Source organism: Saccostrea echinata, unplaced genomic scaffold (assembly GCF_033153115.1).
Source record: "Saccostrea echinata isolate AGI-Se365-2 ecotype Australia unplaced genomic scaffold, CSIRO_AGI_Sech_v1 ptg000001l, whole genome shotgun sequence".
NCBI lineage: Eukaryota > Metazoa > Mollusca > Bivalvia > Ostreida > Ostreidae > Saccostrea > Saccostrea echinata.
The window spans coordinates 50,964,598-50,980,017 of NW_026889750.1; the positions used below are offsets into that span (position 1 = coordinate 50,964,598).

Sequence of the window (15,420 nt, forward strand, 5' to 3'; positions counted from 1 at the left end):
TCATAATTAATTAATAAATCGGTGTTATACAAGGTTTTACATTACAAAGGCATTTAAATTTCCTAATTTCAATAGGGAGTATATTTTAGTGATTTAATATTGTTTACGTGTTGGGAGAAATAGCCGGGGAAGGTAAAGAGAAATATAGATGTAAAAATAGTGTTAAAAAAATAATTAAAGAAAAATAAACATGCAACTTCGCTGTTTTTGTAATAAGATGTGCTTTTTATCCAAAGGCTCAGGGATATAGAAAATATATAACCCATATGTACATAACTGGATAAAAATCATATCCAAACAAAAAAACATCTGTCAGATCATGTATTTCGTTTGAAATATAACTATAATTATATATATGTGAGGCGGTTTTCTTTCTTGTCGACATGATCAATTTAAGCACTCTGTCGAAAATAATTTGAAACAAATTTTAAACGTTTATATAATGTATTGAGATTGCGGAAGTGTCCTGGCCATGTTGATTCATTGCTTATACAGAAGTCAACGTAAACATTTCATGAGAAGCTTAAACCTAACATTGAAATTGATCTAGTTGTTCAATTTCAAATCTCCTGTCTACCATAATAGACGGTTAATAGAGTTGTCAATCAAGATGATAAAACCTTAAACCACTTTTTACCGATTCATATTTTATTTTGCTTTCAAAAGACATAATCGTTTATTGCTTATTCAAAGGAGAGAGAAAACGTCGGTTTTCTATGGAATGAAGAGCATCGCTTTAAAGTTCAAGGGGCTGAAAAAAGCAATTTGTCTTGCTTGCTGCGTGTTTGATACTAATAATCAGGTGTCGGCAAATATTTCATTTTGAATAGAATTTAAACACAATCGATCGAGCTGTTGAAGGTAAGTAAACGTAAATGATCTACATTGATTTGTAAAAAAAAAAAACAACTTTAATTTGAGAAAGATCTTGATTCAAAATTGAATAATTTCTCCCTTTCATAAATTGGTACTTCCAACTTGTTGCAGAACAGCTATCTATCAGGCATTTTAATACGTTTGAAGTTTCGATAAGAATTGGAACCATTGTGTTTTGCATCTTTTGTAAAGTGGAAGTACTACTGCCATAATAGTTATGTACCCGTAAATTTAAATAAACAAATATTCTTTCTGTGACATTTTCCATGTCAAATGGTCAGTATGATCAATCTACCTTGCAGAGTTGTCGTTCGTTCGTTCCTATCTGTTCGACCCGCGTCAAGATTTTTGACATAACGTGAAGAAATACATGATATTCCAAGGATTATTTCAAATTAAACTAATAGTTCCAGATCTACTCAGTAAATGTCTACCTTAAAGGGCAAACATTAGCGAAGACATTTAATCATAATGAATTAAAACAAACGCACTATTTCTCTTGGTAATCACTGTGATATACATAAACCAACGACAGGGTGAATGTACATGTATGAGCCGGTGGTAGAGAGTGCCGTGTGATTTGACGTAAAATGTGTTCAATATATATACTTTATAAACACTTCATCTGTAAATTCAGATCTATTAATATAACTTGGAGGGAGCATTCCTTCTGTGACATTATCCCTCAAGCAAGGCCCGATACTCCCCACCATCCATCTTATTACCTCGACTAATAAAGGCCGTCTTAATGTCAGACAAAGTCCCGTGGTCTAAGGCAATGTCTGATTGTGTATTATGACAGCAGCTTCTGTTAGGTGACATATGTAGCGATTTTGTGCTTTGTCCATGAACAATATATATGCTACAGCATAAAAGGTCATACCGTAAGTGATAACTCGTTTGTCTGCATAGTTATAATTTATCCACCAAATCTAATTTTATCCGAGTCCCAATCTCGAATTCAACCCTGTTTCCTATATTTATCCATACGTGAACAGGGTAATTGTATGCAGAACTTGGGATTACTGTAAGGAAATAAATGCATTTACAATTTATCATGGAACAATAATTATCCTTTTAGCTGAAGAATTCATCACTTCCTTTGGTATCTCTAGAATTAACATTAAGTTAAGATTAAAAAAAATCAATAATGTGGCAATAAATTTCAAGTGAAATCAAGCTTGTCTTTAAAGAGAGAATAAATACTATTTCTGATGACACATTGAATTAAAAGTTATCCAATTTGTCATTTTCCTCCATCCCTGCTTCTTCCGCTATTCCTGCAGGATTTCCCCCTTGTTGTCTTGGAGAGATATGTCCTCTGATTAATTCCTTCTTAAATTTTACGATTTATCTCGTCTTAATCAGTTGACGTTAGAATGCGAAGAGCTGAGAAAACATTAACACAATAACAAGCCACGGACCAAAGTTTGCTTTTGAGTATTGAGTTTATTCACATTACATCTCATCTTGTGCGGTTTGAAGAGTTTTGTATCGTGTTTCAATGAGCATAATTTGAGTAAATATTTATAACGACTGGAATTCAATACCTTCGTTACATAATTTTCTACAAAAAGTGAACATTTTCTTTATCATTGCATTTGGTAGCGTTTTCTTGGGAGGGAACACTCGCACCCAAACGCCTCTGCAACTCTTCACTACCATTTTATCAGCGTAAGGGTACTTGTAAAGATAAATGATATTAGATGTATTTTTGATGTACCTGTCATGTATTGTTAAGAGATAGCGAAAACTGATTTCCTGTCATTTCACTGGTAAAAAGTCTGGGGGTCATTTATTGATTATCAAGTCATTGTCTTTTACAGTTCATTTCGTGTTAAACATGACTATTATTTCTGACTTTTATATTCAGTTTCGGCTAAATTCTACTTTTTACAGTGAAAAATAAAATCTAATAGGCCAAAATTGAATTTTCCTTGTATGAATTCAGACAAATATATTAAGACCGGTTTTTTAACTACTTGTATATGTAGGAAAACTTTCTTTCATGGCAATAGAAAAAAAAATAGCATAACGCGTTTCCCGCTGTTGCTACATGTATTTTCTTCACATTTCGGAATTATTTATTCCTTGTATCACCTTGTTTTGCTTCTAATCACATGCATTTCTTCTCTTTTATCACAAGTGATTTAATTTTATCACTTTTTAGCTCACATGAGCCGAAGGCTCAAATGAGATTTTCTGATCACATTTTGTCCAGCGTCCGTCTGTCTGTCCTTCTGTAAACTTTTCACATTTTCGACTTCTTCTCATGAAAGCACTGGACCAATTTTAACCAAACTTGCCACAGAGTATTCTTGGATAAAGGGAATTCAATTTTGTCCAAGCGAAGGTCCACGCCTTCTTCCAAGGAGAGATAATGATATTACGAATTAGTGGAAAATCATTGGAGTCTTTTAAAAATCTTTTTTCTGAAGAACCAAGATGAAAATAATGTGGAAACATACTCAAGAAGTGTGCATTCAAGTTTGTTCAAATCAAGACCCCTGAACATGGTTAGGATAGGGCCACAATGAGCAATGAAAGTTTTACATAGGAATACATCGATAAAATCTTTAAAAAATCTTCTTTTCATGATCAAAAATAGTAAAGCCATCATTTTTCATATTTATTATGGAAGCATTCACAGGCAGAGTAGATTCAAATTTGTTCAAATCATGACCCTGCGGGTAGTTCGAGGCCACAATGATTTATAAAAATTTTACATAGGAATACATAGGAAAAATCTTTTAGTACAAATATCTTTTCTGCTTGAACTTTCAATAAGGCGTGACATTCTCGGCTATACATAATTATCGTCTCTCAAATAGTGGCCTAGATTCTCATGGATTGCCAGATTAGCTCATCAACACTGAAATTTACACAGCTTTTTATTCACGGGTGAAATACATATGGGATAAAAATGATTCAGACGTCAACGAGTGACGCAAAGAACCAATTACATCGTTTCTTACAGTAAAGAGATGTGGCTTATGTCATCTCATTGTTTGTTAACAACAATCTAAAGTTGCTAATGTTATTAATTTCTTAACCAATGAGAATCTAGGTCACCATTTGAGAGACGCTAATTATGTATCGCCGAGATTGTCACGCCTTACTGAAAGTTCAAGCAGAAAAGAGATTTGTACTAAAATCTTCTTCTCAAGAAGAGCAAAGCTATAATTAGTCATATCTGCATAAAAGCATCTTCAGGTAGTGTAGGTTCAAGTTTGTTCATGACCCCAGAGGTACATCGGGGCCACAATAGAAGATCAAACTCATAGGAAAAAATGTTCGAAAGCCATTATTAGTCAAAGAAATATGGAAGTATCCTCAGTTAGCGTAGATTCAAATTTGTTCAAATCATCCCCCCCCCCCCCGCCCTCAGGGCTGGTCTGGACCACTTTTATATTAAAACTTTTTAATACTGAACTTATTTCTGCTTTTTCCTAGCCAAAGTGCTCAGGTGAGCGATATGGCCCATTGGCCTTTTTTTTCTTTGTCATTTTCCCTTTTCTGTCACAAGAATTTACTCCGTTACAAAGGGGGAGAGAATGCATACGACAAAAATAATACATGAGGGATGTTTTTTATTTGGCCACATATATTCCCTATTGCTATATGTATTGCTTTGTAACAGAGAGGTTGAGATTTTAAACTTGTACGTGTACGTGTGCACAAACTTTGACGTACATGAACATGTATGCGTTTTTTGTAATTTGTCTGTTGTGTAACATGAACGTGTAGACGGTAATCGGTGTCTCTGTTTCAACTATTTAGTAGTTTTGTGACATTAGTTTGACTTGAGTTAGTGAACAAAACATGGTTAAAATAAGTGTCCATGAAATTTAACATCCTAAATAATTAACAACAATAACATTTTCACACATAAATTGACTAGTTTTTTTATTGAAAAAGCTACAAGTTTACACCTACGTGTAGATGCCTTTTTACAAGTTGTAGGAACGTGTAGAAAGCTTATCAACACCAAAACTGATGACGTAATACGCAAGAAATTTAAGGAATTCCCCTACTAGACGTACCCGTACACGTACACGTATGAAATCTCAACCTCTCTATTATCTCTCCTTTTTTATCATTTTTCCAAATGTTTTTTTAAAAAACTTTTAAACCGTTTGTAGATGCATTTCCCCCTTTTTTACCCTTTTGTCTGTTTTTCTTTCATGTTTCCCCCCCACTTTTTTCCTCCGCCATCGCATGTATATTTCCCCTATTGTCACTTTTGTCATATGTATTCTTTTTGTCACATGTTTTCCCTCTCAAAGCAACACGTATTATCCGTTTGTCACATGCACATGTGTATTATCCCTATGTCACATGCATTTTAAGTACTACTATTCCCCCCTCCTTTTATCCCATGTATTATTTCACTTTTGTAATTCTTATGTATTACTTGTAGTATGTGTCTAATTCAATAAGATATGAACATTAATTATAAATCTGAGAGGGAGTCGTGATATTGGTATTAATTGTGTTGACATTTTCTCAAATTATGCCTCATATTTGCCAAAACATGTAATGTTAATGAAAAATGAAATATATTTCTTCAAATTCTTGGGATGCATGCTGTAAAAAAATCTCTATTCGTATTGGATAGTTTTCTTTATTTTAAATATACATGTATAAAAACACAATAATGTTCTATAATTAGCTGAAATAAACGGTGAGTAAGATCGATGACTCCAAATAGGGATTCAGAATTGTCAAACCCTCAGGCTAGCAGATTTATGATGACACTTTATTAAACAGCAAATTTGATAAAAGAAAACGCATCGAGGCTTCAAATTGGGTAAAGGAGATAATTCCACATGTCGATTTAGATTTTATACAAGCCTTGATTACACCCATCATGTACATGTAGTAAAATCTAAAATCCAACATATATATATATATATATATATATATATATATATATATATATATATATATATATATATATATATATATATATATAGCACTAATTGTCTATGCACCATGTGGATATTTAATACGTACCAATAAAGTGGTTATCTTCTTAATTGCTTTTGGCAGTTTTCTTGTTTTTGATTTCTAATTCCTATTATCATTGCATACTAAAGTCAATATCCTAAAGCTGAAGTCTTCCGGAAATTCGAAATCGATCTCTGACCAAATACCTTCACTGGCAGCAAAAGAAATAGTCTTCTTCATCATGTGATGCTACTTCCATGCGATTTATAAAATGACGAATCTAATTGACGCCATGAAGCAATGTCTACTACTTCCTCCCCTCATTCTGTAATTGCTATGAAACTTAATTATATACCCCGTTATTTTTTATGAAATCACAAAAAGCAAATGAATGCTATTCCTTGGCATTGTGTGGATAGTTGATTCAAGACAGAGTGTAAGTTTCATTCAAAGTCCTTTGCCCCGATGATCAATTTCTTTTCGGTATCGATTCCAGGCAAACACTATAGCATCACCAGTTTTGAATATTAACGAAATCACGGCTCTCAGAACAAGTGGGGCTTGGTTTGATTTTAGATGTATCCTGTTCATTTTTGCCCCTGGCCCATAATTTTCATGACACTTTCCTTTTGTTTTTGGCAAATCAAAGACTTGCTTTGTCTGTGATATTGAAACAGTTTTTGGTGTAAACGTGAAAATGTCTCACTGAGATTCTTTTTTTTTTTTTACAGTTGGATTTGAATGCAAAGGAATTAAAACATCCCAATAAGGTGAGTACAGCTTTCAGAACAGTTAAGAGTTTCTCTGATAAAATAAGCAACAAAATTTATCTTGTAATCAGTGAGCAAATACAAGTAGTTATTTAATTTTTTTTTGGTTTTAATTTATTCAATTTGTATTTGTTTGTATTTGTTGTTTGTTGTTGTTTTTGTTTTATATACGTCTATTATGGTTTTCTACTACATGTACATAAATAACGAAATGCTGTAAGTTTTCTGACAGATTTATTGGTTTTAATATCTTTTAAAGGGGAAAAATTGATAAATACGTAATGAAAGTCATGCAGCTTGTCGACAAAGTATCGTTTTCTTTCTAATTGTATATTTGTTGCTATACCCAACTATTTGAAGATCTGAAATTTTTTTCAATTACTCAAAACATGCAACGATTTTTATGAGTATTATTAAGTCTTGAAAAAAATTTTTGCTAAGGAAATGTTATAAGCAAGGAGTTAACGTAGACTAAAAACCACCACCTCGATACAGGCATGTACTTGAAAAAAAGAAAAACATTATAAAGATTAAATTTTAACTTTGTGCGATTTTTAAATTTGAAAAAGGATTTTATTTCAGTTGATGTAAGATAAATGACGACATTATCGGAAAATGTTATGGGTTCAAGCTGATCGACAAATCTACGGCCCACAAGAACAATATTTTATTAAAAAGTATCGGTTTTCTGATATTAAGAAACAATAAAAGATTATTGCATAATTACGAAATATTTTTAAGCTTTATGTTCAAATTTACAATAGAGTGGACAACGTAAATATATTTATTGATTTTTAATTTTTTACTCACATAAACTCCATGTGATGAGCATCTACTAATCAAATGTAAGCTTTGCTGAAAATTATTTAATTTGTTTCTGGCCAAAAACATGCTTAAAAACATTATATTTTCTCCCAAGTACTTTTTATGCCCATGTACAATATTCCGAATATCTACTGGACTCGTTGTCAGGCAACATTCATTTCAGATACATGTAATTCGTAATCTTCACCTTCCAAATGTTATGATGAGTCTTAATGTTGACGATTTGAACATTTCACAAAAAATGCACTTTTAGATTTATCAAGCATTTTGTTGTCTTATTCTTAAGGACTGTTAAAAAAAAAGTTTTTATAAGAATTTGAAATGGTTACATATATAATGAATCACCCGCTACCTACATCGGAATATGTATAGAATTCTTTGTAGTTTGTATTAATAACGATATTATATATGTTTTCCCAGAATATTACATATAGTGAACCTCTAAGTCTGTTTAAAACTTCTTGATTAATATTGTGTAATGAATATGTATATTAATTCAGCTTGTACGATAATGTAGTAAGTTTGGAGAAGTTGCCAAGAGTATTCATTTCACAAACAATGAATATAACAATGTTTATGTCACATCTATGATATCTCCAGGATTACGTAGCAATACTCTTTCCCTCTAAATGTCGCTCTTACTTTCTCTCTCTGGCATATACATTGCTCTATGTCTCTTTTTCTCTCTATCATGCTTTGCCTTAATGTCTTGCTTTCTTCATCTCTTTCTCTCTCTCTCTCTCATGCTTTACTCTGCCTTTTGTCTTGCTTTCTTCCTCTCTCTCTTATGCTTTAATCTGCCTTTATGCCTTGCCTTTTTCTTCCTCTCTCTCTCATGCTTTACTCTGCCTTTTATGTCTTGCTTTCTTCCTTTCTCTCCTCATTGGCGACATCAAATACGCACCATAAAGGTTTCCGACCAATGAAGCCTATGCTACTAAAGATATCAAAGGGACAAGAAAACATTTTAAGATGATTATCGTGTGTCTGATGAGTTGACACATCTTTTATCTTAAGAGAATGTCTCTGGACAACAGAGGTGAGCACGTCATAACGTGATTGTGTTCCAGTGTATAAGGACTTAAATAGCGTATTTTAAAATAAATTTAGTTTGACGACAGCAACGTCATCAGATGATGATTTCATCACTATCAGATGATTTCATCACTATTAGGTGAGGACATCATGATCAATGTCAGATGAGGAAAGTTCTGTCCAAAAAAGATACAGTTAATGTATGAAACGTTTACTTTGTAAACAACCCTCTGTTAAAATGAACACTAAAAATAACTGTATTGCTGAAAAAATCCTTTGCAGAACAAAGTACGTGTACTGCTTTAAATTTCTTGTCATAACGAAGACAAGGTACGCAGATTGCTGTAAATTTCCTGCATGTTGTAATATACAGAATAAAGGACGTGCACTGCTCTAAATTTCTTTGATATTTTACAAAAGAAAGCGTAATGCTGCTGTTAATTTCCTGCAAGCGCCATAGACTATACCACTGCGTCGATACTGTGATATCGTGTACGTATCTTGTGGCGCTGTTGGAGACCTTCCCACGGTGTTACAGTGCACTACGGCGTTTCTACTGCATGTATATCAGAACACAGTGCGTACTTTGTGCGTTCTCAAGGTGCGCGCTGTCGCTCACTTGGAGATCCCACCGATCGAGTTCGGAGACTATACAGCGCGCTAGTCTTCAGTATATACTAGTATGAACTATATTAGTTATTTATATAAGAATATTTTTTATGAAGATATGTTCAGCATAATTACATAATTATGATGCTCGTTTCCTATGGTACATAGACTTGTGAAAGACGGTGCATATACAAACATACACTGCGATTTGACATGTTCCTTTCACGTATAATTTCAATGTTTATGTTATTGCCTCATCGAGCAAATGAGTAGAAAATATTTCCATGCAGAACGGAAAAAAGAAACTTGCAAGCTAGATCAAAAGTATTTTATTTAAAAAGATTCAAGTTGGCTTTTTAAATACATTATGCACAAGTAAATTTTTTTTCTGCGGCTTTCATTAGACATTTTTGGAATTCAGATATCCTGTTAAATAATAGTTATATTCAATAAAATTCTGTCAATTTAAAATATTTTTTATTGATCGACAAGAAGGTTGTCAACCTAGAAATCAATATAAGACGAAATGAACTTAAATATATAAATTTTGGACTTATTAGCTCACCTGAGCCAAAAGACAGTAAATTCTGTCGGTAGTCAAATGTGCACAATATATCTTGCAATCATTTTATTTTTTTTTTTGCAATCAATCTCTTGATGTCAATAAAATCTTAAACAATGCGTTTTCTAATAAATAAAATTAAGACTCATTTAAATGAATGGTGTCGCTGTTTGTCATATGTATTAAACAAATAGCGAAAAACGAACGAGGATATTTTAAGCATTTTAATCACATCTTCGAAAATGCCAAGTCTTACAAACCATGGTCTATATATAAAATTTTATATATCCTTCTGAAGAATTACTGTATAATAACAATGTCACCTGTAACCGGTCGACAGGGGATGCTTACTCCTCCTAGGCACCTGATCCCACGTTTGGAATTTCCGGGGTCCGTGTTTTATGTCTTATTCACAGATTTGTATTGTTTCGTTTGTGGATTCTTTTTTTGCTCGATCAATGTTATCTTCACCTTTTTCAGTGCAGATATCTTAATGTTGTCTAACTTATTAATGCATTTAGTTCTAACTGGCTATGAAGCAGAAATGGGTATCACCTTTAATTGATTGTCCTTAACTACATGTAAGTATATGTATGGAGTCAAATTGACAGGGATACTATAGTAACATGTTTGTTCTCTGATGCATCAGTAATGCAGGTAGATCGTATGGTGCTAAAGGCTATAGAAGAATTAATTATTATATCTTAAACAAGCCAGGAAATAATTTCATAATTTTCTGATCCTCATTTTTTCTTTCTTTCTTTTCTTGTTTGAGTCTTTATAAGAGCAACGACTCTTTAATTTGCCAAAAAGAAATTCATTTATCTTACCCAGTTGTCCTTGAAGTCAGTTTTAAAACTGTGTGTTTAAATTTAAACATTGCGTAATATGTGGACGTGCTTATAAAAACAGTTTTTATTCTCAGTCACTAGGAAGTTACATGGAATGCTAAATATAACTTCTTTGAAAATAAGTATTTTCAAATTTTCAGCAATTAAAAACAAAACTAGTATTTCCTTTTGAATCTAAATATAAAAACTTAGTTTCCGCAATGATAAGTGGTAATTAGTAATATTTCCTTTTAAATATAGACATGGGTGTACTTTAATATCATATCTAAGTGTAAATAATAACATTGCAATTGCATTCTTTAAATACCATACAAAATGTGTTCTAGTGAGCTAGTTAAGGAACGTAAAGTGTGTAAAGTAGTGCGTACCAGAATTAGAATCAACAATCTATATTGAGTGTGGAACTGCATTACGTAACTCGACAAAACAGATTTTTAGCGCATTTCTTGAGGTAAATATATTTATAGCTATTGATATTGATTGATTGTATGTTGTTTTACGTCCCGTTTGAGAATTTTTCACTCATATAGAGACGTCAACATATATATGCTTCAAATTTAAACATTTACTCGGCACTCAGGGCCATTGAGCAGTGAGGGTTCTTTAACGTGCCAACGCTTACCGTGACAAGGGACCTCGGTTTTTAAGGTCTCGTCCGAAGAGCCCGCAACTTTCACTTCAAAGTGCTGAGCGCTTTGCGATGGAACAGTTGCTACCTATTTTTTTTTTATCGACTTACGTCAGTCGCGGCCGTGATTGGAACACACGACCTTCCGATTACGGAGCGAGCGCTCTACCGACTGTAGTTACCGTGGCAGCTAGTTGAGAAAAATTGATATTTTACAATTGCATTGTCTCACCGTGCAAACGCCAAATCCAAGAACATTTAATTGAAAAGTTTTGTTTTATAAAGTTATTTCAAGAAAAAATCTGATAGGAACATAAAGACAGTAGCTAGTAAGCAAAACGAGAAAATGGGCCTCTATGAATACTTGTTTAAAACGATCCTGAACTGATGCAGTATCGTTTTTAAAGGGAAGCAGCCCGTAAGAAAAATTGACACCTGTAAAATCTTTGACATGCAAAACAAAAAAGGATACATGTATTGTCCAAACTCGAAAATCCTATTTCGGGGAGAGGGGAGAGGGTTCCTACTTTTTCGACAATTTTTTTTATTCAGATGTAATATGAAGATAACGACTATTAATCAATCCCAGATATTCAATGACATAATAAAACAAATTGGGAACAGAGCAATCACAGATCTCTAAAAAACAATCTGAGAGATTGGACCAGGTGCCACGGAGGAGTAAGCATCTCCTGTCGACCGGTTACACCCGTCTGGGCTCCTTGAGCCAATGCTAACTGGTAACCCACTAGTCACCCCCGCTCTGATGTGAATACACAAGTTCAGTTATGGAAAGACACAAGGATAAAAAGAAGTTGACATCGGATTCGTACAGAAATGAATCCCACCATATGGCATGCCTAAGCAAAGAGTATGCTAATATGTCAAGCATCAGCTATAAATAGTTGCTGAGGAAACTGTGACAAAAATGTTTTGTATTGTACGATCGGACGTGCGGATGAACAAGAAGTTGACATCGGATTTGTACAGAAATGTATCCCACCATATGACATGCCTAAACAAAGAATGTGCAAAACTTTCAAGCATCTGCGATGAGTAGTTGCTGAGAAAACTGCGATCAAAATTTGTCACGGACAGGCACAGACACACACACTCTCTCACACACACACACAAGGGTAAAACATTATACCCCCCTCTCCTTTGGAGCAGGAGTATAAAAATCCGTAGACAATTCTGTGTAAAATTAATGGCCTAACAATCGGTAAGAAAAACGCCAGTCTAACGATAGATTGTATTTGCTAACAAGGTCATTGTAAGACATTACCATTGGGTTGATTTGACTCTGCAACCAAAAGGGGGTGGCAAATGGCTTTTCAATTTAGTGGGAAACCAGCCCTCTTCCCCTCCCCGAGACAACGTGCCTGCGATTAACTCTTCAAGTAGAGTCTGAACTAGATAATATTAGTCTCAATACATCCAAGATAACCATACTATATTCATACAGTTTATATAGTACTTGAAAATCGACACGTTCTTTTTTTTGAGACAAGTGGTTTGCCCTATAGCAGTAGCCTTTTCATATATCTTCATTACGAATGTATGTCTTCCAGATATAGAAAATAAATCATAGTCTGGTATGCCACTAAGTCCTGCTGTAAACCAGAATATGAATGGACTCAAATTTTTTATGATTCGGTTAAAGATGAGTGTTTTTAAGGAAAACCTCAGGCTAGAGATACATTTGACCTTCTTTTTTTTTTTTTTTTTTTTTTACTTATGCAGCCTTCTCACAGATCAAACGTCATCAAGTTTTGCTCTACATATTACCCCATACCCTGGCTCGATCAAGGAAGAATATTTTTTTCCAAACTTTCTGCTTTTAACAATTCTTTAAATTTTACTAGTGTATTGACACAGCAGCAAATTATAAGCCTACGGGGAATAGAAATCATCATTCGTAATTGTGACGTAGCACACTTTTGTGACGTAGCACACCTTTGATCGGATGATCTTTAGGAATAACGACTACTCCCTAGTACGTGTGTCAGCAATAGTCGAAAATAACTTTACAAATGAAAAAAAAAATTTATACTGGTTTGTCCGGGTTGTATACTTGTATCCCTGAAATTGGTTTGGAAATAATAAAACTCAGCAGGTGCTCTGCCAAGCCCCTATCATTACTCCTCACGAAAATGTTAACTGCTATAAAGGAGCGACTTCAGATGACTGCTACAGCATATTCTAGAAGAAGTCTAAATCACGTTCTGCTTCTAAAAAAAATCCAAAGAACTTTAAGAAAATTTAAAATCACAATTTTTTTCAAAAATTACTAATATCAAAACGTATGACTTTTCTACACTCTATGCAAGTATTCCTTACAATAAATTTAAAACTAGGCTTCTTGATACATGTATCATAGAAACTATTTCTTCAATAAACATAGAACTCAGAAATTTTCATATCTTGTGATTGACTTTGTAAAAAAATCACTGATTCTACACATAAGTTCTCTGAACTTGATACTGGAGTTCGTCATTGACAAAATCTATTTAGTCTTTGAAAACCAGGTCTTCCAACAGACTGTTGGAATTTCGATGGGCAATCATTGTGCTCCTTTATCAGCCGACCTGTTTTTATCACCCCATGAAGAATTTATTCAAAAACTTCTACAGTAGAAGAAGAAAATACTTGCTGTGACCTTCAACTCGACATTCAGATACAAAGACAATATATCGAATTTTATCGATATTTTATCAATAAACTTCAGTTGCTTCCATTCATTTGTCGACTCATTATATCTCAGTAAACTTGAAATAGAAGACAACATAAAGTCTGCCCTATCAGTTTCATATTTGGATTTTTTAATGACTATAGACAGTAAGGATCAACTTACAACTAAACTGAAAACAAACAGATGATTCAGCTTTTCCGTCGTCAAATTTCCTTATTTATATAACAACATTCCACTATCACTTGCATATGATGTTTATGTCTCCCAACTTATTCGCTACTCAAGAGCAGGTTCTAAGTACGATCAATTTTTAAATCGAGGCAGGCTACTGACAGATAAGTTGATGTTTCAGAGATTTCTACAACCTCGTTTAAGTCAGCATTTCGTAAATTCTGTGGTCGTTGTAATGACCTTGTAAGCAAATATAACCTATCAATGTGTTGTTTTTGGACTGACATATTTCATACAAAGTGTTATCCTCTTTATACTAAATTTGACAACGGAAAATTCCATCTGCCTGATCAAAATTTAGGGCTCACGGCGGGTGAGACCGATCGACAGGGGGAGCTTACTCCTAGGACCTGATCCCACCTCTGGAATTACCAGGGAGTCCGTTGTTTTAAGCCTTATTGATAGATTTCTAATGTTTGTTGGATTTTTTTGAGATCGATCACTGTACGTTATCTTCAATTTTTCATGTTGGTGAAATTTTCTTTTAAGACCAATCAATCGTAAAAAGCAAAAAAGGAAAAGAAGTGAAATCGTTCATGTGGGACAAAGTTTCCATCCAGAATATGTTCCTTTCCTATCTGTAATTCTTTCTAGTGAAGGGAATTTTCTGATGTTTTGTCGATATTCTTGATAGAAATGGGGTCTTTTGATGTATGCTCCGCTACAAAATCGGTCACAGAGGGACTTCCCCTGTCCCCTGACTTTACCTCATTACTTGCCACTGTCATATTTCCGACCTTTCTTTTTTAATTTGGTGTCACTGAGGATAACTACAACCATCTTTTTCACATCTTTTTTGTTATCTGCTGTTCAAAACACTCATAGAATATTGAATTTGTGGACAATATCATACTTGTCTCTGATGTTTAAGTCATTTTCTTGAGGCATGTTGAAATAACTGCAGAGAAAACACAAATGCACGTTTGTTCTTTTCATGCCTTTTTCTCACATAACAGTTTTATAACAAATGAAGTGTAACGATTTTTTTTTATATTTTCAGTTGATAGAATAATTTTTCTTTATGATATCTACTTACTATGAAATAATAAATACCGGTATTTCATCATAATGCATCTAATTTCTTCAAAACCTTATAAAAGATCCTTGAACACTTCAAAGAATATATACATTAAACTACTTACACGGTCAATCTAATTATAATTAATCCAAAAAAAAAAAAAAAAAAGAAAAAAAGAAAGAAAGAAACACACTTAAGCATTTACCCATTCATATTTTTTTTTTATAAAGAGTTGACAAACACGTATTATAATAGCAGCGACAATTTTCTTAACACATAATACGAAAGAAGATTGTTCAAAGATCGGGTCTTGTATCTTTGTGCTGTGTGACCCAAATGATCAATTACACTTTAGAAAAACTAAGTCATCAAT

General features: G+C 33.5%; 1 protein-coding gene across 2 annotated transcripts in view; it reads left to right on the forward strand.

The window, feature by feature from the left end:
* LOC133194105 (5-hydroxytryptamine receptor 1-like) overlaps positions 1 to 15,420 on the forward strand; it is a 104,877-nt gene that overhangs the window by 52,091 nt on the left and 37,366 nt on the right. For both annotated transcript variants that reach the window (XM_061330079.1, XM_061330088.1), the window contains exon 2: positions 6,558 to 6,596. The gene's annotated coding sequence lies outside the window, so the exon portion shown is untranslated. The remainder of the gene's footprint in view (positions 1 to 6,557; positions 6,597 to 15,420) is intronic.